The sequence below is a fragment of the Pholcus phalangioides genome, unplaced genomic scaffold (genome assembly GCF_987345545.1).
Source record: "Pholcus phalangioides strain wild (caught in Gottingen) unplaced genomic scaffold, Ppha-v1.0 ptg000015l_1, whole genome shotgun sequence".
NCBI classification, from domain to species: domain Eukaryota; kingdom Metazoa; phylum Arthropoda; class Arachnida; order Araneae; family Pholcidae; genus Pholcus; species Pholcus phalangioides.
The window spans coordinates 38504372-38513498 of NW_028301608.1; the positions used below are offsets into that span (position 1 = coordinate 38504372).

Sequence of the window (9127 nt, forward strand, 5' to 3'; positions counted from 1 at the left end):
TGAGGTCAAAATAAAAATTCTACAGTGAGAAAAGTCAACCCACACATTTGTGGCACCATTTCTGAAAGGGTTAAGAAACCGCATGTTATTTAAATACTTTTTTTGTAACTGGAAGTATATTTCTAGTCACCGGTTTCAAAGAAAATGCTATGGACAAACAATTTGAAACAGCCTGCTAAAGAGAAGTCCCTAGAAACACGCATAAACGGGATACATGTCCTCCCGTTTTGGTCGAAGCATACATTTCACGATAATTTATTTTTCCAACGAAATATCAGAGTTGATCCACGATGTGTAGGCTACATATAGTGAACGAAACCTTTAAAAAGTTGCTAAAATATTCCAACTAAAGTCTGGTTTTGGCACATTTATGAATAATTAACAAATGCTTATAGAAAGGTATCTCAAAGGTCCAAGGCGGCTCTAGTGGCTTCCTGACAAACGACGTATAGGCTCGAACTTTCACCTATTCTTCATGCCTTGGCGAGCTCGATTTTCATCAAGAATCCTCAGAATTTCCGTTCATAATTTGAACTCTCTTTCACACCTTTCTTTTCCTTCCTTTTTCTTTCTTTCCTTTTACAATATACCAATCATAACCATGAACTAAATGTCACGAATATACCAAATTTCTAGGAACGTTTTGAGACTGATTTTTATTTTGACACATCTACTTTCTTCACACGAATGTCAAAATGCAAACGAAATACCAGGGAGGGAGGGGGAAGGGGGCGAAACGTATAATAGAGATAATGTAATAGCATACTGTACTTTAATTTGTACAGATTTTATGAATACTGTATTTTAATTTCTAAGCTGCCTGGGTTTTCTCTATAAAGCGGTCCTTCTTAACCCTCCAATGAGCGAGTATCCTGCTCAATCATCCTGTGATGATTGGAAATATTTTTTGCTCAAGATGAAATTCTTAAAATGCCATATAGATGGCGTATGCATATATATATTATATTTTTTTATTGTTGGTTCTCTAGCTCAGGGATTCCGAACCTTTTTCCTTCCCTCACCTTCAGAGCAATACGAGTTACCTTCCTGCACCCCTTGGATGATACGTTTTTTATCCATTAGAAAATTGTGGTAGTTTTTCTTCTGCAATTGATTACATTAATTATCCAGTAATTAATTTCTATGAATTATTTTACTTATTATTTAATGTCTTTTCAGCTTGACTATTATTTAATTTTAAATTCATTTTTTTAATTAATTCAAAAACGAAACTATAAAAAGTTTTTTTAACATTAACTATTTAACTATTTTTGTAACATTTTTTTGAGATTTGGAAAAAAAGATTTATTGAATAGTTCTCCACTTATTGGTTCCAGCCGCAACAACTATAAATTAATGTTTCTTTGACACTTGACTGAATTTTTCGTCATTTTTTTTTGAGTCATGTGTGGTCATGACAGTAGCAAATCTAAGCACAACATGCTAATAACATCAAGTGCCAATGTAAACAAACCACGAAATAGTTTAAGTAAATAATGGTATTTTTTCTCAACCGAAATGGAAAACAAATACGATCGCTAATCGAAAAGAAACTTTTACGACGCATAATTCATGACACATTTCTGTGAAGTCAGAAGATGAGGCGTCAAAATATTGATATTTTTCATATTCTTTAGGAATAGAAAAATGCAATTTTTATCATCATTTTAATTTAGCCAAGTAGTGCACGGGCTGGATGCATACAATGGAGTAGTAGTGGAGTGCCTGCCTCAAATCACTAGTGTGTTAGTGATTGTGGGTTCAAACCCACGTTATGTGGTTCGCATCACCTCTTTTTTTCGATGATATTGAATTTGCAACGTCTGAGTTTGAGTGATATATATATCTTTCAAACCTTTTCTTTTCTTTCTCACAGTGAGAGAAGTATTTCTCCGATCAATCCGCAGTCAAAGGGTTAACTTTTTTCGCCTATAGCCCTTTTGAAACATATTTGCTTTTCGCGCCTCCTGTCTTATCCTGGGGCCCCACCCTCATGAAATACAATACAATACAAATGCAAATACAACACCACAACAGGCAAAATACCCAACGAGGTGGCTGAGAAAAAGATGCTCATAACCAATATGGATGTCATATATTTCAAAAATATATGAAAGAGAAACCTTTTCTATTTATGGAATTGAACTTTCAATAAATTTATAATAAACATTTTTTTTTTAATAAATTCAGTTTTAGACCCCCTGGGTCAAAGTTTTTAATTTTTTGTGTTCCATGGACCCTTTGTGACGATAAGAGGAAAGCAGGAACGCTTTTGTGCCAATAAGGTGAAGGCCACTATCGAATGAGATATTCAGTGAATAAAAATGTAAGAACATTAAATCAATTATTTTCTCATTCAACCTCACTGAGACCCTGAAACTTTTCAAAGGTCCCCTAGTTGAGAACTACTGCCCTACATATATTCAGTAAGTCTCTCTTGTCCTGGTTCCATGCAGGGTCGTCTCAACATAATATGAGCACTCAGGCAAAGTGACGTAATGGGAAACTCGAGTTAACTAACAGTTTACATATTTTCCCTCGAAAATCATGGCATCATACTTAATTGTGTGAACCCCAATGAATATGATGTCCTCGGCCATTCTCAAATTGGCCCACCCGTTTAGACTGACCAAATTCTATGAGCTACTGGATTCTAAGAGAAGCCATACATTTCCCCACCACTTATTTTACCAAAAAAGATTCACATCTGAATATCTTTCCACGGCTATTTGTGCCCCCCCCCCCCACCAAAAGTTCAACCATTTGTCATGGCTTTCCTTTCATTTGCTTTCTTCCATTTAGAATATCCCAGGAACACAAGGGGGCCCCATATATAGGCCAGGTTGCTGTGACCACTGCTATAAAGTACACAAAGAAATTTGAAACCATTCTGGGATATTTTTGAAAAACGAATTACAGTGAAAAAAAAACCTCGCTACAACGAATACCGATAAAACGATAAACCAATCTATAACGATATTTTTTTCAAATCTTGTTTGGAATTATCTATAGTTTAATAGAATGAGGTTAAACTCTCGAGGATACAACGAGGAATTTTTTCTAGTGATACTAACAATGCTGATTTAGAACAGATGACAACAGTAGTATAAATTTGATGAAATGATATGATAATTTTGCCTCTCGATACAAAGAGATAATCCCTCTACAACGATATTTTTTCTTGGTTCACAGAGTATCGTTATATCGAGGTTTCTCTGCATTCGGAAACAACCGTAACCGAAGCAAACATTCCGATAGCCGTTGTTGAAGCCGAGGAACTATTGTCGCTTGTTAGTTTAAGACCGTTTTTGGCATTCGCCAAGCTGTATTCAATTCATTCGCGATAACTAGTGCTCTCAACGTTTCATTTACTCATTTATTAAGCTTCTAAATGAAATTATTTCAACTTTTTTCAGAGATATATTCCTGAAAGAAGAACCCATACATAAGAAAAAGTACATAAACTATACTTAACAATTGAGATCAAATAATAGTACCCATATATAAAATGCAAATAAGTTAGATATTCCAATGAAATCACTAAACTACTTCATATCATTCCCATTAAATTAAATTTTGAAATAAAATGTTTAGAAAATATTTCATGTCCCCTATTAAATTGAAAATATAAATGTTCATTGTTTCAGGTTCAGTTTTTGGAAATTCCAAAGTAAAAAATTTAATTCAAAATAATTATTTTTTTAAATTATAGTTTATTTATTTTTTAAAAGTTGTAATTCATTTGTTTCTCAATTATTACTAATTATGATTGACATACGATACGTGTTTTTAATTTTTACTCAATATTGTTTATACTTAGATTTTCTTTTATACAATATCAAGTATATAAATTTTAAAAGTAAATTTAAAAGAATAAATTTTGAATGTAAGTTATTCAATTTCACATATTAACCTTAAAAAATTCATCTTAAACTTTAAGTAATTAATAAAAAAATTATCGAAAACCTTATGTAATTTGTATAAAAAAAAATTGCCAAAAAATGCTCTTAAAAATTTAGTTTTATCTCAATTTATTGATATTTATTAACACCTTGGATAAGTGATTTTTATTTAAGTTTCGGTTTTCATTAGCTTTTCTTATTATCATCAAACCCTGATTCTCTCTTCAACAGTTATCCAAGTTCATTTTTACCAGACCACAGAATCAAAGTTTTTGCCTCTATGCTCAGTTTCTACGGGCTGGTGGTAGGATTACAGACGGACCAGTAAACAGCCCAGAAAGCTGCATTTAATGAGAGTCAGTAAATGTGTGGTTTGGATAAGCTGTGTATGTGAAAGAATTTTTTTGTTAAAATCAGTTTTTAAATGTAATAAAATAATTATCATCTAAATTAATTTCTATTAATATCAATTAATTTTTTTTTTTTTAATAATAATAACGTGATCCCCACGTATTCCCAAGGGATCGGCATGATCCGTCCAGGGAATTTGTTAGTGTTAGTAAACATCCATGCCCGAACCGGGATTCGAACCCAGACCTGCACAGTGAGAAGCTAGTTCCCTAACCACTCGACTGCCAGGTGGCAAAACATGAATTTTTGAATCTTTACAAGTCGAGAAAAAAAAATTTTAATATCTAATACATGGAGTTGAGTAAATGTTTCTGAAATTTATAATTTTAAGGGAGGAAATAAATTTTTCAAATTATATATAAAATAATGAGGATTTTTTTGTATATTTTATAATGATATTCACTTACCTCGTGCAATTAAAAAAATATTAATAAATAATGAGGACCAATTGAGAGAGAGTGAGAGAAGAGCGTGGTTGTGTGCGTCTTGAGTGGGAGATCGAGCTGAAATCATTGGAGTATATTCTCGTAAGTATAGCGTTGTGTGTGTTGCGGGGGTGAATTGGCAAACCGGCGCTGCTTTTCCGCGACTTATGTCAGCGCACACACAACACTCACTCTCCATTCACACAATGTAAAACTTTTTCACAAAAGGCGGAGACTACTCTTGAAATGGATTGATGTGCGGTTGGTTCGAGGATTCATTTGGAACTGAACGTTTTCTTCGCGGAATAATTCTTACGAAACATTGACTTTGAATATGAATTCGTTTCATGATGACTATATGAAACATTGTAGAAAATTAGATTTTATATATAAAATTTTTATACATAAAATTCGATTTGCTAAAATGGTTCCATACCGTCATCGTGAAACGGACTTTGGTCAGTTTAATTTTAAATTAAATTAATTTAATTTAATTAAACTTTAAATAACTTCAACTTTGGTGAGTTTAAATGTATTCGTATAAATGTTTAATCTCAGGAAAAATCATTTTATTAGTTTCAAACTTTGAAAAAAGTGAAAAGAAAGGGTGAAAAAGAGAAATTAATTGGACAGCTGACTAGATAAACAGACGGTTTATGGAAACTTTGCCCCCGACTTTTCGCCTCCGACATTTCATCCCTAGCACGTTCACGTTTCGTTTCCTGTACATTTCGCTCCTGATATTTCGCACTTGACATTTAGCCCCGGGCATTTCACCTGCCTTGACCGTGTTTCAGGGTCAGGTCAGGGTGAAATGCCAAGTAAGCTACTGTATGGTTGACCAAGTAAGCTACTGTATGAGTAACCACGTAAGTTACTGTATGAGTAACCACGTAAGTTACTGTATGAGTAACCACGTAAGTTACTGTATGAGTAACCAAGTGAGTGAGCGCATGAGTGATCAAATGAGTTGGACATTTAACCCCTGACATTTCTCCTGTCCACCGTATGACTGACCGTTTGAATGGCCGCATGAGTAACCAAGTAGGTGAATATGAGTGACCAAATAAGTGACTGTATGAGAGTGACCAAGTTCAGGGCTGTATGAGTGACCAAGTGTATGGCCGTATAAGTGACCGTATGAGTGGCCAAGTGAGCGACCAAGTGAGTTGACCATTCAGCCCAGGATATTTCACACACATTTCGACATTTTTCGCCCCTTGTATAAATACTACATGAGTTATGACATTCACTTGGTCATTCACTCGGTCAATCATCTGATCACTCAATTGCACACTTTCTTGGTCATTTCATTCATACTTTTTCTACCTTTAAACCGTACACCACGCAGACTCTGTCGACATTCGTCAATTTCAGTCCTTGTTCGGGTTAAGGGTCTGGGTGGTGTCGGAGAACTTTATTATCCAATGTACATAGAATATATACATAACAAAAAAAGTTAAAAAAAAAAACAAAACTTGCAAAAGAAAGAAAAAAAGAACAGACAAAAGAAAATCTTAGATTAATTACAATATACACGATGACAGAAAAATAAAACTAAGAGAGAGGGAAGCCAACTGTACAGTGAGCGTTCGCCGAGGGCCTTCAGCGCAGGACTTGTTTGGGTTCAGCTTGGTCAGGAGACAAGTCTGTAGTCAGACATTGTCTGACGAGTCTGAGTTTTGGACGTGTCGCTGATATCTTCCTGCCAGCCTGGCCGAGCGTCTTGGCTCCACAGTGATGATGCTGAGCCCCTCCTCATCCAATTCCGGTCCGATCATCGATACCCCATTTCCGGGTTTTCTTGCAGGAGTCTGACAAGCCTGATCGGTTTTCTTGTCGGCTCCGGTCTTTTTAAGGCATCGGCCATCCATGTTGCTTCCATGGCTTCCAAAAGGGAGCTCTTAGATGGAACTCTTTGGTGTGTCGACAAGATGTGGCGTAGTGGAGTTTCGTTACAAGTTCACTATAGCTGCGGCGATCGTTGGGGATAGACGAATCTTCTGAGGTTAGCAGAGAATGGATAATCCAGTAACGAACACAATCAGTTCTCTGCACCATTTGATGTTCCACGTTTTAACGCGACGCAGCATCCTATGCGTGGACCTTCCCGAAGCCTCCGGATCATCCCAGGCTATTTGCCAGTCATCATGTCACCCCATAGCCTGGCTTTGGCAGCGGATTTTGGCAAGCGGATTTCATTTGTGAAGCTGCCATTCCTTGTGGCCTCTTTTGAGTAGCGGTCGGCCTCCTTATTACTCCACAAACCCGCATGCGCCTTCATCCATGATATTTTGATGTTCGGGTATCTGTGGAGCAATGTTCTTATTTTCCGGGCCGTATGGTGGTTTCCTGATCCCTATCAAGCTGCCCCAAATTATTTGCGCAGAAGATATCTCTGCAACCGTTGACTATACACATACTATCAATAACAAAAAATTCAAGTTTGACATACGAATGCAATTAGTGTGCAACTAGGTGCAACAAGGTGTTCAATTGGAACGTTGATCAGGTGCTCGCGAGCACGAAATCGCACACGAGCATTGAGCACTCTAGGTGCTTCAGAGAGCACCGTGGTGCTCGCGAGCAACGGGTTGAAGATGCCTGCTTTAGGAGAACGTGGTGACCTTTTTTTAAGAATGAAGCCGAGCATTCTATTCAATTTTTTTACCACTGCTGAACAACGTTCAGAAAACCTAAGCCGCTCATCAGTAAGAGAATACCCAGATCTTTAATACTAATCGCATCCGAATAATAACACCCTTCAGATTATAAGTGAAACGTGGGTTGTTCGAACCAAAATGAGCGACCGTGCACTTCGTTAAATACACCTTCCTAAGTTGTTTATTAGCCTATCTACAATCTTGCCATCAGTCCGTGGAGGCTGGGCATAGGGCGCAAAAATTTGATTGTGTGATCTGAGAGAATCTATTTTCCGTATTTTTTCTTCGAGAAATATAGTCAACTAATTTATTGACATGAACACACAGAAGTGTTTAAATATTGATGCAGCGCTATCTCGTGATAAAAATATATTACAGAAGCTTCAGATGATATTCGTAATATTAGTACTTCTGGTAAAAAAAAAATTTCAAACATCAAAATCATTATTGTAGTCACAAATAATAAATATTTACTGTAATATTCAGCGTTAAATTTGTTTCAAAAATATTAATTACATGTTACTAAAGTTATTTTTAATAATAAAAGAATTTATTTCATATTTCAATACATTGCAGATCTAATGAAATGTACGTCAACATTAGCTTGCAGCAGACAATTTTTCTGCAGCGGTTCGGCGTTTTTAACAGCAGAAATTTCCAGTAATGCAATTATTTAATTTTTTGATACGATGTTTCCCATTTGAAATTATTTCGGAGTTAAAGACTTACAAGTTAACCCTTTTTTTTGATAGCTGTTACGATTCGTGACCAAATCGCAAACAATTTTTTTATATATGATGGACTGGCTACTTAAATAACATATTTGCGAAGTTTCAAAAAATTGGGCATCAATTTAGCACGTTTTTCTTTGTAAGTTACGTAAATTTCCAATTAACTGAATTTCTAACTGATGTAAAAATTAATCATATCTTAGTTTAATGATAATAATTATAACTTTGGGATGCCCCATGTGATAAAAAAATTTAAAGGAAAATTATATATTTTATCCTATATTTAAAAAAAAAATATTTCAGTTCATGGTCAGGAAAAAAGAAATTCAGATAGAAAATCGGAATAAAATTTCTGAAATTTTCATTTTTGCAAAATCATAAAAAATCTCTGCCTTTTTCATATTATAATTTAAAGTTCTGGAGAACGAATTACTCTGAAATTTGCCGCTCCACCGAACTTGCTACCCTGTGAGCCCGCTTAACTCCCAGTAAATACGGCACCAGGACCGAAACTAGGAAGGAGCAGGCGGGTCTAGTACCAACCAGAGGGCTGTGCAAATTTCCTTTCATATCTCCTTCAATATTATAACGGGGCGCAAAAATGCGTGCTTGCCCCGGCTCACCAAGCATGCTGTTGCGGCCCTGTTCGTCACTCTGTGTATGTTGGAAGGTGTATACAGGGCTGCTGCTACATACTTTGTTACATGGGGCAAGCACGCTTTTTGCGTCCCCGTGTAATATAGAAGGAGTGGTTAAAGGGTGAATTAGGTGATCCTTATAGTTCAGCGCCTGGGACAATAGACCCGCTCATCTTCGTTGCGGCCCTCTGTGTGTAGGTAAATCAAACACTGCTTAAAAGAACAACGGTAGGTGTGAAAATTTTCCGAATGCAAGTCTTCGATATTGCTTGCATACAACGTGTTTTTTCATTGCAAAAACAACATACAGATAGGTACACTCACATACGATACAAAAATAAATACATAAAAAGTCAA

The 9127-nt window shown here is 35.9% G+C and overlaps 1 protein-coding gene across 2 annotated transcripts in view; it reads right to left on the bottom strand.

Moving 5' to 3' along the window:
* Positions 1-4809, bottom strand: part of LOC149075971 (uncharacterized) — a 33771-nt gene extending 28962 nt beyond the window's left edge. Inside the window, exon 1 of one of the 2 annotated variants that reach the window (XM_089245471.1) lies at positions 4721-4809. The gene's annotated coding sequence lies outside the window, so the exon portion shown is untranslated. The remainder of the gene's footprint in view (positions 1-4720) is intronic. The other variant, XM_089245472.1, reaches the window with a different exon arrangement.
* Positions 4810-9127: the final 4318 nt, after the last annotated feature.